Source organism: Xenopus laevis, chromosome 2S (genome assembly GCF_017654675.1).
Source record: "Xenopus laevis strain J_2021 chromosome 2S, Xenopus_laevis_v10.1, whole genome shotgun sequence".
In the NCBI taxonomy this organism is placed as follows: domain Eukaryota; kingdom Metazoa; phylum Chordata; class Amphibia; order Anura; family Pipidae; genus Xenopus; species Xenopus laevis.
In genome coordinates this window covers 36,725,517-36,744,557 of record NC_054374.1, presented here as the reverse complement: position 1 = coordinate 36,744,557, position 19,041 = coordinate 36,725,517, and the positions used below count along the sequence as shown (strand labels likewise).

The 19,041-nt window shown below is 40.3% G+C and overlaps 1 protein-coding gene across 3 annotated transcripts in view; it reads left to right on the top strand.

Moving 5' to 3' along the window:
- The window catches only part of sh2b2.S (SH2B adaptor protein 2 S homeolog), a 65,206-nt gene that overhangs the window by 10,851 nt on the left and 35,314 nt on the right, over nucleotides 1-19,041 (top strand). Inside the window, exon 2 of one of the 3 annotated variants that reach the window (XM_041583650.1) lies at nucleotides 6,969-7,052. The exons of the other annotated variants lie outside the window; for them this stretch is intronic. The gene's annotated coding sequence lies outside the window, so the exon portion shown is untranslated. The remainder of the gene's footprint in view (nucleotides 1-6,968; nucleotides 7,053-19,041) is intronic. 3 annotated transcript variants of the gene reach the window in all.

Here is a 19,041-nt window from a genome sequence, read left to right as displayed (position 1 = left end):
TTACTAGTAAAGGGGTGTTTTGTGGGTTTCTGGTGGTCAGGGTAGAATACTGCTGAATGGACAAAGGACATAACTTTGAATAACTTGCAGTGTTGTACTTAGGAAAGAGAATAAAAATTTGCAATGGAATTAAGATCAACTGTCACATGAAAGTAGATGGCCAGGCACACCATGAGATCTTCTTGTGATCTGGTGGCCTGATAATTGGCAAAACAATTATTGCATTTTTTGGATGATAGCATGTGCTGTGGCAGGTAATTAAAACATTTTGTTTTAATTATGTTTTTGTGTTTACAAATATTTACCTTTCATAAATGTATATATATATATCTATATATATATATCTATATATATATATCTATATATATATATCTATATATATATATATCTATATATATATATATATAATGTCAATGTTGGGTATACAAACAATACAACATGGTGTAAGCACTGGAAATGTGACTGGAATATAATAATTACAATTAAAATACACATAAAACGCTGCGGCCTTTGTGTATAATGAGGAGAACATTATTCATGCACACAACTCCAGGAAGTTATGAGGGATTATTATTTGAAAATGACAGTATAGCTTGTGTTTTAGACCTCGTTTGAATGAGTAGTTGTTTTGTACTTGTTTTTCTCTGGAGAACATGTGCAGCTGGTTAGAGTTTACCATAACTAATATACCACATTCGTCAAAAGGTTAATATTATTAATTTTGGCAAGTGGTCCTGCAGTGGAATGATAGAGTATCGCCATTCCAGATATACAGTTCAGCACCTCCAGCAGTCAAACTTAAAAAGGGGGTGACAAATTGTTATATTTAAGATACATTTTACCCCTTGTACCCACCCTGATAGAGTCCTGCGCGGGTCCATGTTTTGGAACCCGTACCTGCAATCCGCAACCCAGAATGAGGCAACCCTCATTCTTACCCGCTTAACCACCAACCGCATCTATACCCGCACCCAGAACTTCTACCCGCAGGTTTTTGCGGGTAACCCGTGGGTACGTACCTGACCCGCTGCAGGACTCTACACCCTTATGCCATCTTTGTCTCTAGTTCCAGGTATCTTTTAAAGAAAACTTTACTGTAACACATATGCCTGCCAAAGGATACCTGGGAAAAAGGGTCAATAAACACTGAGCAGATATTGTTCCTATGTATCAATCCATAGATCTCGCTATCTGTATTGGCCTGGTAAGAGAATTTGCCTACCCATGTAATGTAATATGCAGTTTGTGAGTTTTGGACTGAAGTAACAGACACTGAAGGTATTCACAAAATGGGTCTACATTTTACTTTTGGTTCCTAGCAAGGCATCCTTACAACCAGCAAAATTATACAAAAATGTCACACACAGGTAGCAGTGACCCCTGTGATTTGTATCAGTTATTTGCACCTTGCCCCCAATTTCATACAGTGAATGAGGCTGATTGTGTGAGTAGGGAACCTCTGTAGAATAGCTATGTTGGTGTATCTCTGATAAATGACCATTGTTCCAGAGACTCAAGCTTTGAGCTGGACTAGAACTAAGAGACAGGTTATGCAGAAATCCAAGAACTGTTGTACATTCTGTGTGTGTACATTCCACAGCAAGACATTTATTCTCCTGGCCACTAGTGATGGTCGAATTTATTCGCCAGGCATGAATTTGCTGCAAATTTATGCACTTTGCCACCTGCAAATTTTTTTGCAAAACTGCTGTAAAAATTTGCCTCAGAAAAATTTGCACGCGTAAAAAAAGAAAAAACGCCCATAGTTGATAATGGATAGTAAAAAAATTGTTGCACAGTTTGATGCCCATTGACTTCAATGCATTTGGCAAAAATGTTACCCATCACTGCTTGCCACCCTGACCAGCTATAATAAATGCCCCCGACACAGGAGAGTTCTAAAATACCAATGGCTGCAACAGGGGCAGATGCACTTAGCACCACAGAAGATAATTGGACAGGGTCAAATTAAAAATCCTACAGCTCAAGGGTTATATCAGTATCACATTAATGGGAACTGCAGGTAAACTGATTATACTGAAGCAGACGCTGCACTGAGCCCTGTACAGATTTATGTTTGTCCTTCCCTAACCCATCATTGAGGTAATACAGAACCACTTGTTTTTCTGTTTAGTCATCCTCGTCATGCTCCTGAGCACACTCCCTTTAGCAACAAGGACAGAGGAAAATAGGTTACACATTGATTTCTGTGAGTCACCCCATGGCATACAGATTACAGACATCACTATATTTAACTACATTTGCAAGAATAGCTTTTAGCTGCTTTGTATTAGAAAGTGAACATGACATGCAGGGTCGCCTTATAATAAAAGGAGCATTAGCCCAGGGCACACTAGGACAGGGGGCTCTCCGTCAGCCCTTTCAAGTAGCTGGTCATACCAGTGGCAGGCTTCAGTCTAGCTATATATACAGTAGTTATTTATTTTATTGATAAGAGGTGTAGAGGTTCTATCCAGGCTCAAGAGGCCGTTACTGAGCAAAGATTCCCTATTTATCCCCTATAAGCACAATGCACAACATGTTCTGTTTATTTGTTATTTCTTATCATACCTGGAGTTTGTAGAAGTCAAGTATAAGGGCTTTAGGGTAAGGTCACACTGGGCGATTTGGGGAAATTTAGTCGCCTGGCGACTAATCGCCTTGTCTTTGCGGCAACCAGTCTCCCCAAAATACCTTACCTCTGTCTTGCGCCGGCTAAAATGAAAAATCAGCTGCGGCATGGCACACGTGCCGCTTTGTATTCCGAAGTCGCCACTTTGTATTCCGAAGTCGCCCAAAGTTTCCTTGTGAGGCAACTTCGGGCGACTTCAGAATATGAAGTGATGCGTGTGCCATGCCGCAGGCGATTTTTCATTTTAGCCGGCGCAAGACAGAGGTAAGGCATTCAGGGAGATTGGTTGCCGCAAAAACGAGGCGATTAGTCGCCAGATGACTAAATCTCCCCAAATCACCCAGTGTGACCTTACCCTTAGCACACGGGCAGATTCGGGGAGATTTAGTCGCCTGGCGACTAATCACCTCTTCTTTGGGGTGGCAATCTCCCTGAACTGTCTTCCGCCTGCTAAAATGAAAAATCGCCTGCGGCAATGCACTTGTGGTGCTTTGATTTCCAAAGTCGCCCGAAGTTTCCTCGGAATTCGAAGCACCGTGAGTGCATTGCCGCAGGCGATTTTTCATTCTAGCAGACGGAAGGCAGGGGAAAGGCAGTTCAGGGAGATTGTCGCCCTGAAGAAGAGGCGATTAGTCGCCAGGCGACTAAATCTCCCTGAATCTTCCCATGTGGTAAAGCCCTAACACAGACCTCCCAATAAATCAGATTTAAAGGGACCAATCTGCAATGGTTGGGCCCAAAAGGTGTTGGTGACTTACTGCATACCTCCCAACATTTAGGAAATAGAAAGAAGGACCAAAAAGATTTGCTGTGAGGAGCGAGGCAAAAATGTTTTGACCACGCCCATTTTTGTGGATACACCCCCTAATTACTGTGTTAATAAAATTTGGCAGGTTATGAAAGTTTGTACACATTTCTGTTGTTTTTAAGTGTTATTACAGTTTTGCCCTTTAAACTGCAATCACAGTTTCCCCAAGAGACCTGCTTATCTTAAAATGTTACAATTGTTTATTTGCTTATCTTAAATTGTTACAAAAGAATCTGCCAAATATTCTGGGCTCTCTGCCAAAAGCCAGTTAAGTCAGAAACTTTGTATCTTTTTATGGCGGTTCAGTGCAGGAGAACAAAGAGATAGTTGGGACATTTCAGCAACAATCCGGGACTGCGGGTTGAGCTGTCAAAATCTGGGACTATTGTTCCTATTCCTGAATTGAACCAACAATTTACTAATCAAATAATAAGAACTTATTATGCATCTGAAAGTGTCTACACAGGCCCTGTTTTGTCTACTTAATCTCATTGTTTCTGCCATTTAAGGCTGGATTAGAAGTGAATGACCTGTGTTCTAGAAGCTCATGGTTCTGTTCCACGTTGTTTGTTACAAACTGTTGCTGGAATTCAGTTAATACAGGACTTGGCCCTTGTCCCTTTAATTTGTAATCAAACCGACAAGATTCTTTTGAATAAGTTACTATTTAGCATTGCTAAAATGATAGGGGCAAAACAAGTATTCTATCATGTGTGTGCTTCTTCCTATACACTGTTTAGATTGTAAACTCAAGGGAACAGAGCCCTCTTTGCCGCCTGTGTGGGTCGTTATTTGCATGTAATTTGCATGTTCAGTGCGTGTGCTATTCTGTTATACAGTGCTGCACTTTATAAAGAAGTTGTTAATATTATCAATATCTTTAATTGTCTTAGTCTTGAATAATGAACTATGTCACCTCTGGGAATCACACACTAAGGGGCATATTTATCAATTTCGAATTGAATTTTTAAAGAGACAGTACATGATAAATTTCGATATTCGAATTTTTGAATTTTTTTCAAATTGAAATTGAATTTGGACTATTCCCTAGTCGAGGTACACAAAAAAATAGCTTGAAATTCAATTCGAATCGAATTTTAAAAAAATTAAAAAATTCGAATATCGAAATTTATCATAAAGTCTCTTTAAAAATTCAACGTCGACCATTTGCCATCTAAAACCTGCCGAATTGCTGTTTTAGCCTATGGGGGACCTCCTAGAACCTAATTGAAGTCAATTGGTGGACTTTGAAAAATCGATCGAATACGATGTTACTTCAATTTGTACGATTCGAATTTGAACAGAAACGGCCTATTCACCCGGAAAAAAAAATTGATTTTTTTTTTTACATAAATTTCGGTTGCTCTTTCTTTATTCGAATTCCGAAGGTTTTTTTATTCAAAAATCGACCCTTGATAAATCTGCCTCCAAGTGTGTTGTGTTGTCCCTTTACTCCTTTCCTCACATAACATTTTCATAGAGGGAACAGTAGATCAGAGCAGCTTTGACTAGGAAATGCTGAGCTTTGTACTGTATTTATAGTATATATACAACGTTAATGTGCGGTTTTCAAGGAATTTTCTAGGAACCTTAAGAAAAAAAAGTCAGCATTGTAAGAACATTTAAAGGGGAGGTTCCGCATGAAATTTGCTAATGTATGCAAAAACGTTTGTTGATCTGTACAGCTTTCATTTATCATAAAACCTGAGCTGTTTACACATAGGTTCCACTGGATTCAAAGCCTTCACCTTCCCCAGCAGGTCTGCTCTTATAATAATGAAATCCGACCTGTGCTTATTATGACTCCTCCTCTGCAAATTGTGCAAGAAATATCAATTTGGAGTGCAAGTTAAAGGGATACTGGGAAAACATGTTTTTTTTCAAAAAGCATCAGTTAATGTTGCTGCTCCAGCAGAATTCTGCACTGAAATCCATTTTTCAAAAAAAAAAATTTTATATTCAATTTTGAAATCTGACATGGGGCTAGACATATTGTTAGTTTCCCAGCTGCCCCCAGTCATGTGACATGTGCTCTGATAAACTTCAGTCACTCTTTACTGCTGTACTGTAAGTTGGAGTGATATCACCCCCTTTCCCCCCAGCAGCCTAACAAAGTAGCTGCTCCCTAACAAGATAACAGCTGCCTGGTAGATCTAAGAACAACACTCAATAGTAAAAGCCAAGTCCCACTGAGACTGATTCAGTTACATTAAGTAGGAGAAATAACAGCCTGCCAGAAAGTAGTTCCAGCCTAAAGTGCTGGCACAAGTCACATGACTGGGGCAGCTGGGAAACTGACAATATGTCTAGCCTCATGTCAGATTTCAAAATTGAATATAAAAAAATCGGTTTGCTCTTTTGATAATTGGATTTCAGTGCAGAAGTCTGCTGGAGCAGCACTATTAACTGATGCATTTTGAAAAAAAAAATGTTTTCCAATGACAGTATCCCTTAATGTTGTAGATCTCCACTATTAGGCTGTAACTTTGGGGTAAGGGGTTCTGCCTTCCAGGATGTTAAGGGCAATAATAATTTATTCGTCATGTATTAACCATTCTGATATTGTGTGCATTGATGACACAGGAACATCATTTTAATGAACCAGATGATCCCCTTCCTGAACAGTATTGAATGCATTTACTTGTCATTTACTTGGGAGGGCCCATCCTTGCTGCCCTTTATGTCTTGTGTACAAACACTTAGGAAAAGGAAAGAAATGATCTCAGAGCCATATCTTAACAAAGTTATTCTATGTTGACATGAATGACATTTCTCCAGTTAGCCGCTGCATGCAGTTTAGACCAGTGTCCATTTCATGCAGTAATGTACGAAGCCCAACATATCTGCAGGGCAGTCACTTGTGGGAATTATGTGCAGCTCCTTAGAGATCTGTAGAGAAGTGATGGGGTGAGAGGAACACTTTGATGAATGTGCGGTTCAATTCCAACCAGGGCACTTGGGGGCGAAGAATCAATTCATAAAGTAATCACCAGGTTGTGCACTATTTACTCACTGGGTGTTCCCACTCTCATGATATTACAGTGATCAATATGGGAGCCACTCTCAGAGCATAAGTGCCTTGGGACCCACTGCCCTAAATCATTGTCCCTCTATACCAAGAAATGATCACCCTATAGGTTGGCTCAGGAGTAAGAAAGGTTGTGGAACCCTGCTCTATACCAAGCAATTCTCACTGAACCCTACTGGTTGTTTTATACATTAAGAGCCTTATGCCTTGAGATGGTTACAAAGTTGTGCCATTTTTATAAGCTTTGTAGGGACAGTAAAACTTCAGGCCCGGATTTCTACATGGGCCGCCCCTAGACCAGAGAGTCCCCCATGAGTGTGCCCCTCTTTCGAGTACAGCCAACCTTCATAGCACTGGGGATTAGGCGTGCAGTTGTGTGTCCCCCCATTGCTTATGATAATACAAATCTGGGCCTGCACCCTTTTATTAGGATTCTACCAGACATGTATTCTTGTATAATGCTGTAATTTGTACATAACTAATCTCAATCTCATGTTTAGGGTTGAGTATCTGGCAAGCAGCCTAGGTCATGATTGTGAAAATCACGTACAAGCATATGTTTCGAAAGCAGAAGGCTGATACAGGTATGGAACCGGTTACCCAGAATGCTTGGGACCTTGGTTTTTTGGATAAGGGGTCTTTCTGTAATTTGATCTCCATATCTTAAGCCTACTAAAAAATCATTTAAGCATTAATTAAACCCAATCAGATTATTTTGCCTCCAATGAGGATTAATGATATCTTAGCTGGGAATCAAGTACAAGGTACTGTTTTATTATTACAGAGAAAAAGGAAATACTTTTTGATAATTTTAACTATTTGATTAAAATCAGAGATCACTATAACATAATGGATAACGGGTTTCCAGATAACGGATCCCATACCTGGTATGCAGTGGGATTATTATTAGACACATGATGGCAGATTTACTAAAGTTTGAATGGTAAATTCGAATTTGAATTAAAATTTTCAGTGTTTTATTTGGTCAAAACTCACAAATTCAAATTTAAAACCACCAACTCAAAAATTTAATTCAAATGTCAGAGGTATCACACCTCAACCCTGGAAACAGTTTTAATTTGACTATTCTCCACCTAAAACCTGCCGAGTTCATGTAGAAGTCAATGGCAGAGGTCCCTTGAGCTATTTTAATAGTAGTTTTGCCAAGTTTCTCTTAGAAAATGCCTATAGATTCCAATGGGAGAAAAATAATGTTGCGTATTGAAAAAAATTGACCAGCAAGAGTTGAGGGTTCTTTTCGGAGGAAAACTTGATTTGAGTTCGGGTCAGGACTATTCAATCAAATTTTGGATGTTCTAATTCTTTCATAAATAAGATACCATTTAAAAAAAAATTACATTATTCTAAAATTCAACCTTTGATAAATAACCCCCTTGATGTCACTGTTTAAAAACCCAGTGCTAGCGACTATAGGAACAGCAAGAAGATGCTTTCTGTTTGTTTTGGTTACAAAAAGATCCAGTTATTCTGCAAAAATCTCTGTCTTGAGATTCCCCTACTCAGTATAAATGCACTCAGGACTCTGCAGCTAAATCTATGCAAGTTTAATCATTCTTATTGATTGTATTGCCAGCAAACGGCTGAATTGTATTTGCTGAATGTAAATATTTATATTATAATAAGACTAGGGCCTGAGAAAATGATGCAGCTACCTATACTCTCAGTGTGTGTAGATGTCCAGCCAAATGTATGGCCTACTTACATTATCTATGGGGCCTATTAACTAACATTCAAATTTATTTTATTCCCCACAAATCTCTAAAAAATGGTGGTTTTCCTATATTACGTTAAAGCTCTAAAAATGGGAGATTTATTAAGTGTAAAAACCACGGAAAATCCTAATCCAAAATTCTGAGGTCCTATAGAAGTAAGTGGGAGTTTCGCTGATCCTTTTGGGCCTTCTTTAATCAATTTAGGCTTTTATGAATTTTTTTTCACTAGGAATTACCCGTAAAATTATTATTCATGATTATTCACAGTTTTTTTTTTTTCCATTCGTGCATTTTAACTTCGGATCCTTTAATCAATTCCACCATGTTCGTGGTTTTAGAGCTTATTTGTGGTTTCAAAGACTTCTAAATCACTAAATTTATATATGGGCCTCCCAAGTCCATGAACAGAATGAGATTGTTAACATTAAAACTTTTGTAATAGAATATTGCAATGAATTTTCTTTACCAAATTATTATCTTGTAACAGAAAAAGACACTGAGGCATCCCCATTTATTTATATTTACAGTAAATACACATTGACATGTCAGTTCATAGCTTTTTTTTGCATATGTATCATTTCTATACTTGCTAGTTGTTCCTATTATCCACAGATAATCCCTTTGTATCTGACTTTTTGTTACTGGAAAGTACCAGGTTTTTAAATCTGTTCAACTGCACAGAAGTGTTTATGACAAGGATCCCAGCCTTCGTTTCTGCTCCATCCCACTGCTATAAAGAAACATGTGCAGGTATGGGATCCGTTTTCCGGAAACCCCTTATCCAGAAACCTTTGACTTACTGGAAGGTCGTTTCCAATAGTCTCCATTTTATTCAAATTATCCAAATTTTTAAAAATGATTTCCCTTTTTCTCTGTAATAGGAAAACAGCTCATTGTACTTGATCCAAACTAAGATATAATTAATCCTTATTGGAAGCAAAACAGTCCTATTGGGTTTCATTAAAGCTTAAATGATTTTTTAGTAGACATGATATGGAGATCCAAATTACAGAAAGACCCCTTATCCAAAAACACAATGTCCCAAGCATTACAGATAACAGGTCCCTTACCTGTACTAATACTAACACGTATACAGTGGGTACTTCTGCCTACTATAATGTTGGGCTGGGGAGAACACCTGAAAGCACCAGTACTGGCAATTTTAACTTATTGCACCAGTACAGGTATGGGACCTGTTATCCAGAATGCTCGTAAGCTGGGGTTTTCCGGAAAACTGATCTTTCCTTAATTTGCATCTTCATGCCCTAAGTCTGCTAGAAAATCATGTAAACATTAAATAAACCCAATATGCTGCATTTGCTTCCAGTAAGGATTAATTCTATCTTATGTTGGATCAAGTATAAGGTACTATTTTATTATTACAGAAAAAAAGGAAATCACTTGTATTATTTGCAAATGGGAGACAACCTTTCTGTAATTCAGAGCTTTCTGGATAACAGGTTTCCAGATAACGGATCTTATACATGTACTGACAATTTAGGCATTTCTTATTCTATGCAATTCAAGGCAGCCCACATTTTCGGATGTTTTGGAGCTATGCCAAAAAAGTGGCAGCCTGGCAAGTAAAACACCCGAAATCTGTCGAATGTGCCAAGAACACTCTAAGCTCATTAATGATGAACTAATTAATCAACAGTGACAAATCAACAGGTGGAGTAGCATACCTTCCCTAGCGCCTGCAGAATTACTTCTACATGCAGTGGAATAGGCTTTATATGAGTAACTAAACAACTCCCTGCCTAATGGTTGTGTTGGCTTCTACATTCAAGCTGTGGTCTTTTCTAAAGCCTATTACTTAGAAACTATTGATTTGGGCTTGTTGGTTGTAGGAATTAAACACATACCTTTTTATATAGCGTTATATATAGTGCTGTTTGTATATGCAACTTACATTAATAGTAAAGACAGGGGACAAACATTGCAATAAATATATATTAAGAGTGACGAAGACTAAGACCCACATTTTAAGAGACACAAAAGGAACAAGGTCCCTGTCCTGAAGAGATTTCTGGATCTAGGTGACTGTGGAAATTAATTTAGATCCCGTTTGGAATTCATTCAGAACATTGTGATTTGTGGTGTGAAATGTTTTTAGCAAGTTTTCACCAGGTGAACCCAAAACACATAGACAGGATTTAAAAAGGATGACCCTTTTATTCTCCTTGCTACTTATTATTATTTATCCCGCCCTCTTCTCTTCTCCCTTTACTTTTTGAAACTGTGTTAAAGGGGAACTCCGGCTTCCAAAAAAAATTTGATAAAGAGGCCCACATAACGCAAAAGCCCCTAATATACCCATCACAGTTACCTGTTTCTTCAAAAAGTATGAATAAATGCCATTTTCTATGCTGAAATCCATCTGTTTAACAGTACTCCTTTTTCGGTATCATTTGAAATCCTGGCAGGGAAGGAAGGACAAAACACTGATGTTACAAATTTACAAATTACAAAGAACAATTTCTCCACAGCTTACAGACAGCATGCAGGAACTACATAACCCACAATGCATTACACTGTGATGTTCCTTTATTGAAATCACGTGTGCAGGGAATTGTGGGGTTTGGAGGATGCAGGCTAAGGACAGAGGGCTGCTGATACAAAGTAACAGTAGTCAGCTAGCTCAGCTGAGTAGTCAGACAGATCAGCAGGAGAGCAGAGGGCTAGGCTTATGGAACTGTTCCAAACCATTACAAATCATGAAAAGTCGGCATATTTTTTAACTGATGTGTATTGCAAAGTTTCTCGAAATTATGTTTAATTATGAAATTTATGTTTTTACTTCAAAAAGCTTAAAGCGATACTGACACGTTCCTATAAAAATCATAGGAACATGTCAGTATCAAGTAGGTGCTGCACCTGGAATAGTTACCCTCACAGCCGCCCCCAGCCCCGCGAACCTGTGTGCAGCCGACCCGCTGACACTACTAATGGATCTTCCGCGTTGCTTCAGTGACGCTGGGCTGGGTGCAGCGCAATACTTTCATAGGCTGAATTCCTGTTTTCATTCGTAATTAGCCTATTGGAGTGTCGGGTTAATGCAGGTTTGAGGGGGCTGAGGGGGCGGCTTTGAGGTGAACTATTTCACGTGCAGCATTTACTTGATACTGACACGTTCCTATGATTTTACAGGAACGTGTCAGTATTGCTTTAAGTTATGTTTGTGCGGAGTTCACCTTTAAATTACACCATGCATGCAGTGAAATATTACCATGAAGGCAATCCAGAACTTATGGTTGCCAGAAGGCCCACTTGCATGTAGCAGGGGTGGTGGCTGGAGGAGCTGGTCAGGGTGGAGATGGGGAGGATCAAGGGAGGAGGTGGGGAACAACCCAAGGCCTTCATCCATGTACAGGCATGCCAACACAGATTTCTTTCATTGAACACGTAATTATCCAGTCTTCTATGAGCTGAACCCTACTCCTCTATTCATCTTAACCCCTAAATTGAAACCACTGGTGACACACCCTATTATCCTCAGAAACAAGGTGCAATTCCAGTCCTGACACTGAGCTCCTAAGTTTCTGATGTTGAGTTTCATACTTCCCTCTGGGCCTGTTTTTTGTTGGTCAAAGCCAAATCACGTTCCTAAAAAGCAGCAGGGCTTCATGTGGACAAATTGTGGATGAATTGAGGGAGTATTAGGGTGTAAATGGGTGTGATCAGGATGGAGCAGGGCGTGGTCTTTTTTGTCCCTCATTGGATAATTCAGATGTTGAGAGGTATTCAATTTGTGTGCAGTCAGGTGCAATGCAAACTGTAAAATGTTATGTGAATGTATACACCACTGATATAGTATAAACTTGTGTTCTATTGCTGGAGTTTGTAGTCATGGTCGGACTAAGCAGTGCCTGGAGGGGGAGTGTTCTGGCTAATACGAGGAGGAGTTTACATAAGGCTAGTGGGTCCTTTATGTGGCAACCCCAGTGGAGCTAGACCACCCCAGTCCAACACTGTTTGTAGGTCTGGATTCAGAATGAAAGACTTAAATATGTTGTTATGGGATTATAAAGGAATGGTAAAGAATTATAAAGACAACAGGTACCCTGTAGAAGGGATCATGTGGTAAGCCATCCAGTGAAATGTAAAATGCAGATTCACAGTTGCACACCCTGTGCCTTCTGGTGAGTGAATGCCTGGTGCACCATGATGGAGGGATTGGAACCTTCCCAATCCTAAAAGGGTGAGAAAATTCACTGACAGTGTGTGTCAGTGAATGTTCTTGTCCCTTTAAGCCACCCAGTAAGACAATGGCTGCTTAGGCAAAACCTGAAAGCTTATCTAAAAAATGAGGTCACAGAAAAAGTGTTAATAGAAAATAAATAAAGATGTTGTGCTGTTATTTTCTTTAGTCAAATCTAAAGGTAAAATAAAATAAAAGGTATTAATGCCCCTTTAATATAGGTTTGCATATTTTGTGGTGCTAAATGAGGGTGGACAGTTTAAGGCAGTTTATCATAGAAGCAACGTTTTCTAGAGGGTTATGTGCCTTCCCCTGATTGCTTTGTTTCTCTTTTCCTCTTATGAATCATGACAAGGCTGAGGTTACTGTCAGGACATGTCGCACGACTACTGAAGTACCTTTCTGCATTCCAGCAGGAACAATATGCTACAAAACTGAACTGCAATTCCCCCAGCTTGACTGTCCTTCACTCGCCACAAAACGTTGTTCCCATGCTCAAATGTTCAAAGTTTTCAAACTATAAAATCATATTTTCCCCTTAGCTATGCTTGAGCTCCTAGAATAATGTACTCATAATATATTTATTTAATGTTGTAAGTGCTTTGTCCATTTAAAGATTGTACTCAGCAAGTGCCGGTTACTTATGATCTTTCAGGGGCTAAGACTATCTGGCCAGAATCAAGTGCTGAATCTGAAATATGGATCGAAGCATAACAAATGGTATCAATCTCCGGCAGTGCATAACTGCTACTACTATGTGCTTCTATATACAAAACCAGTATAGTCGTCTAGTAACCTGTTTGATTGGTGCAGTCTCTCTTTGTATGTTGCGTAGTTGATATTGTGTGCGCTTCAACCACCTTATTTAACCTTGTGAGTTCGGTGCAAAGCAGTCTGAAAACCCTTACCAGGGGTTTACATACAAGAAAATATACTGCTGTAGCACCTCTTTGTTGCAAGAAGTGAAAAAGGTGAAAGGCTGGTTGTCTGACCTAATGAATTAAAGTTTTCACTTTTTGCAACAAAGAGGTGCTGCAGTGAAAATCTTTTCTTGTAACTCTGTATATGTCACGTCTATAGACACCACTGTATTAAATCAAGGAATTGTATACCAACATTAGCACAGTGCGTGCCATTCCCACACAAATGCCATGGAATAAGTTCATGTCATAACTTGCACTTGATTTACCAGAGTGAATGTTAATTTGCATCTATATTACTGTAATGTATGCCGGGCCGCCATCAGGGGGGGACAGGGGGGACAAGTGTCCCAGGCCCGGGCATGAAGGGGGGCCCGGCAGTGCTGCAGTTTTCAAAGAGCCGGGCCCCTCTTACGAGCGCCCGAGCAGTGCGGCCATTTCGCAAGTCCCGAATGTAGAAGTGCCAAAAAGCCGAACAGTCGAAGGACCTGAAGCCACGAAAACAGTCGAAGCCAAAGTCCCGAAGTGGTGAAAAGACCCGAAGTCACGAAAACAGACGAAATTGAAGTCCTGAAGCGGCAAAAAGACCCAAAGCCTTGAGTTCAATTCTACTGAACACCAGTTTGCGGTTTTTTTTAGTTTTTTTTAATCCCCTGGCCACCAATGTATTATTTTTATATTCTATAGGCCCCTGCCACCTATGTCTTTTTTTAAAAAAAATTCTTTGTAACTTGTAAGGGGGGCCCTGGCACCAATGTTTTTTTTTAAAAAAAAAAATTAAAAAATTAAAAATATTTAACATTTTTTTTTTATTGGGGCCCCAATTTTTTTTGTAACTTGTAAGGGGGGGCTGGCACCAATTTTTTTTAACTTGCGAGGAGGGCCCTGGCACCAATGTTTTTTTAAAAAATATTCTTTGGGGCCCAATTTTTTTTAACTTGTAAGGGGGCCCTGGCAACAATGATTTTTTAAAAAACTTTTATGGGGGGCCCTGGCGCCAACGTTTTTTTTTAATAAGGGGCCCTGACCATCAATAGCTTTTTATAACTTGTGGGGGGGTTACTTTTTTAGCGCCAATGTCTGTGTGGTCTTGTGATGTGGAGTGGGTGGGCTATGGGGTGGGACTTGGGCGCCAGTGTGGGCTGGGCCCAGGGGGCCCCAAAAATATTGTTGTACGGGGCCCCGTGATTTCTAATGGCGGCCCTGATTGTATGCAGGTAGTTGTGGTTACAACTGGCCTGTAAATGAGACATTTTGGCTTGTATAAACAAAACCAGTATAGTCGTCTAGTAATCAGTTTGAATGGTGCAGAATTCAGTGTGCAAGTGGTGGAGAGCAGGTGGAGGATATAGAAATGGTGTTCTTATACAGCAGAGCCTAGACCCTGCTTTCATTGTGGAGGGGTACAGTGTGGGACTGGGATGCCAGGGTCCCAGCAGAAAACCTTAGACCGTGGGCCCACTTTCCAAACTATTATTCCTCGTCTCCTCACTCAACCTTTTTATTTTCCTATGGGGGAATTTAATAAAAGTCGCAAAGAGCAAAACAATTCGCACCAATAAGAATAAAAATCCACATCTCGCAATGTAATATTATTCCTTAAACTGTTATCGCATTGCAGATTTTAATTGCGCAGTGCAAATTTTAATTGTGAATTTTAATTGCGCACTCATAAGAAGTGCTTGAAGGTGTTTTCGTTTTTCTGTTATCGACTTTTATTACATTCTCCTGCTAGACTTTTATATCTACTTATTATAGTCTTACTATAGTCTTCCATTATTAAGCATTTTTTCCCTATAAAGAAATAGGGAATGACCATCAAATAGGCCCACCGAGAGTTTTCCTGGTATCTCGGTGGGCCAGTCCAACACTGGAGGGGTACAACCTTTGATCTGGGTCAGTGTGCACAGTGCAATTGACACAGGGCGATGAGGGAACCCTGCAGCTACCACCTGGTTCAGAAGTGTCGGTAGCTCCAGGGTTCCCTTATGTCAATAGGTGCAGCAGCGCTCAGTTTGGAGCAGAAGGTAGGAAGGACTGAGCTGCAGAAAAGGACTGACCTGCAGAAAAGGACTGAGCTGCAGAAAAGTGTCCTAAAATAATGAAAATATAATGTAGTGTTGTGCTGCACTAGTAAAACTGGTGTATTTGCTTCAGAAACACAACTATAGTTTATATAAACAAGCTGCTGTGTAGCCATGGGGGCAGCCATTCAAAGCTGAAAAAGGAGAAAAGGCACAGGATACACAGCAGATAACAGATAAGCTACAGTATCTATTATACAATGGGATTCTTCTGAACGTATGTGTTATCTACTCTGTGTCCTTTGCTTGAATGGCTGCCCCCATGGCTACACAGCAGCTTGTTTATAAAAACTATATTTGTTTTTCTAAAGACACAAGTTTTACCATTGCAGGGCAACAGCACATTATATTGTCTTTCCTTTAAAACACTTTCATTTTTTGGTGTTAAAGTTCCTTTAATGAAAGTGGTTTTACCCGCAACTAACAGCAGGGAAATTACAGGGACCTCAACTGCACTTGTGGGTGTAGATGTGCCCTTTTTTAATTATATACAATTGATATTGTGGCAGTGTGTTGGGAGTTTCCTTAAATGAGAAGGATTTAGGGGTTTTTGTTCTGGGCAATGTTATTCTGTGGCTACTAAAGCAAATAAAGTTCTGTCTTGCATAAAAAAGGGCAATAATTCAAGGGATGAAAACATAATTATGCCTCTTTATAGGTCCCTGGTAAGGCCTCATCTGGAGTATGCAGTGCAGTTTTGGACTCCAGTCCTTAAGAGGGATATAAATGAGCTGGAGAGAGTGCAGAGACTAAGTGCAACCAAACTGGTTAGAGGGCTGCAGGGCCGGAACTAGGGGTAGGCAGAAGAGGCAGCTGCCTAGGGCGCAATGATTGGGGGGCGCTGGGCAGCTACCTCTTCTGCCTACCCCTAGACCTGTAAATCTGTTTACAATAAGCGCCGCACGCTCGAGTGGCGTTTCTGCGAATGCGCGCCGGGAACATCTTTACTGCGCATGCGCGCCGGAACGCCTTTACTGCGCATGCGCGCCGGGAATGTCGTTACTGAGCATGCGCGAGTGACGGGGTAAAGGAAGGGGCGAGCAGGCTGGCTGGGCTACCTAGGGCGCTCAGCCTGCTTGGCCCGCCTCTGGAGGGCTGGAAGACTTAAATTATGAGTGTAGACTGTCAAGGTTGGGGTTGTTTTCTCTGTAAAAAAGGTGCTTGCGAGGGGACATGATTACACTTTACAAGTACATTAGAGGGCATTATAGACAAATAGCAGGGGACCTTTTTACCCATAAAGTGGATCACTGTACCAGAGGCCACCCCTTTAGACTAGAAGAAAAGAACTTTCATTTGAAGCAACGTAGAGGGTTCTTCACAGTCAGGACAGTGAGGTTGTGGAATGCACTGCCGAGTGATGTTGTGATGGCTGATTCAGTTAATGCCTTTAAGAATGGCTTGGATGATTTTTTGGACAGACATAATATCAAAGGCTATTGTGATACTAAGCTCTATAGTTAGTATAGATATGGGTATATAGAATTTAATTAAAAGTAGGGAGGGGTGTGTGTATGGATGCTGGGTTTTCATTTGGAGGATTTTGAACTTGATGGACTTTGTCTTTTTTTCAACCCGATTTAACTATGTAACTATGATATGTCAGCTGGGTTGATTGCTATTCACCATTGGCCATAAAATAAATAACCAAAATTTGATTCATTTCCCAGTGAATGGAAGAGAAGTGCTTGAATTCTCCAGATAAAACTCTGGCCTGTAGTGTCTCTGACTTTTTCTCATGTAACATATGAATCAACTGTCACTTTTTTGTGCACGGGAATGTGTGTCAGATGCAGGCGCCTTATGAGGACGGCTTGTATGTATGAAGCACCTCCAGCACTCGCACAAACAGAAGCATGCAGTTCTATTACTTCCCGAAATTAACTTCCCCATTATGCTTGAAAAAGCTGTGTTTAAAAATCAGGGCGATATTTAGAAAGCTATTCTAGACTGTGAATTCATCATTGTGTCTTTTTAGGGATGTGCTCACTCTTTCATGTAAAGAAACATTGTTTTACAAATACCATTTAATGCAATCTATAGCTTTCCAGCTGATCAACATACACCTTATACAGTATAACCCATTTTTTTTGGAATAGAAAAGAGAAATCTGTGTGATACAATGAAACTTCTATACTTTACTCTACACAAGCAGACGCTCAAAGCACTTGTTTGGATTCAGGCCTGAATTTGCATCTAATATTATTGTATTGCATGCAGGTAGTTGTGATTACAACTGGCCTATAAATGAGACATTTTGCTGCTGAGCAGAGCCTCACAGTTGTTGTGATGCCTCTTGTACCCCCTAATGCAGGGGTGCCCAGACTTTATCATCTTGTGATTTACTCTTGCCACCTGACATCCATCATGAGATCTACCTTAAGAACTCATAGCGCGATAGCACCAGTGTCGGACTGGGCCGGCGGGACACCGGGAAAAACCCCGGTGGGCCCCGGGCTCTTGTGGGCCCCGCCGGCCCAGATCCGCTACTTAGTGGGGCGGCGCGACCCCACTTTGTTTGGGGTCGCGGTAGAATAGAAGGGCTGCGCATGCGCACAAACGCGGCGCCGCGCGCATGCGCACAAACGCGGCGCCGCGCGCATGCGCACTAGCCGCCTGCAGCACTCCGGAGCGGCAGTGGCGGCTGGAGGGGGCCCTGGGGCAGTAGCCCCGGTGGGCCCCATGCCTCCCAGTCCGACCCTGGATAGCACAGAGGCAATTCCATGTATAAATACCCCCAGCTCCCCAATTCGCTGAAAAGCATTGAATTCTGTGGGCGACTTTTACACGCAACTATTTTTTTATAATAAAAAATCATTTTTTTACACGCATGAAAAAAAAAGTGATCGACTGGTACACCATGATCGACAACTTGAGCACCCCTGTCCTAATGACTGATTTTAGAGTAAATTGCCCCTCCAATAACCTAATATATCCTCCATTACTAAAAAAGCACCAAACACTTGTTTCTGGAAATAGTTATTGCAAGGTAAGGCAATACTTTAAAACTTCCTTTCTGTTAATGTGAAGGGATACCCATCATCTGGAAATGCAGTTAACCACCCTGAGCAGTTTCCAGTTTAATTCAATAGAACTAAAATGTTTTCAATAAAAGATCTATTATTATATGTTCCCTTTACGCATTTATACATAGTGATCAAATCTTCTGATGTACACCATTCCAGCTCTTTAACTTAGATCTTCCACTCCCTTTATTCCCTTAGATATCATTAAGCTGTTTATTGTTATTGTGGTTATGCTTTATTTTTATTTATTTTTTTACTGTTATGTGAGGTCAGAGTGAATTGGAATATAATATTCGGAATTGGATAAGTGAGTTTGTAGGATTCTCAGGTTGATATGACGAGGCCTAGGGCATGTTTAGAAAGCCATTTTTATGGGTATTTCAAAGGAGAAGTCTTGATGAAATTCAGTTTATTGCATTTTTTTAGATTGATAAATGATGGATTGGAAACCGTAGTTTGTAGCTTAAGGCTCAGTAACAGGCACCAATGGAACACATAGCAGTAAGCATCGGATACATACGACATGTTCTCATAAACCAGCTGCTGCCCAGGCAACAAGAGACTAACACAGTTAAGGTTTCCCAAACACCTTCAAGCACTTGGTCTATT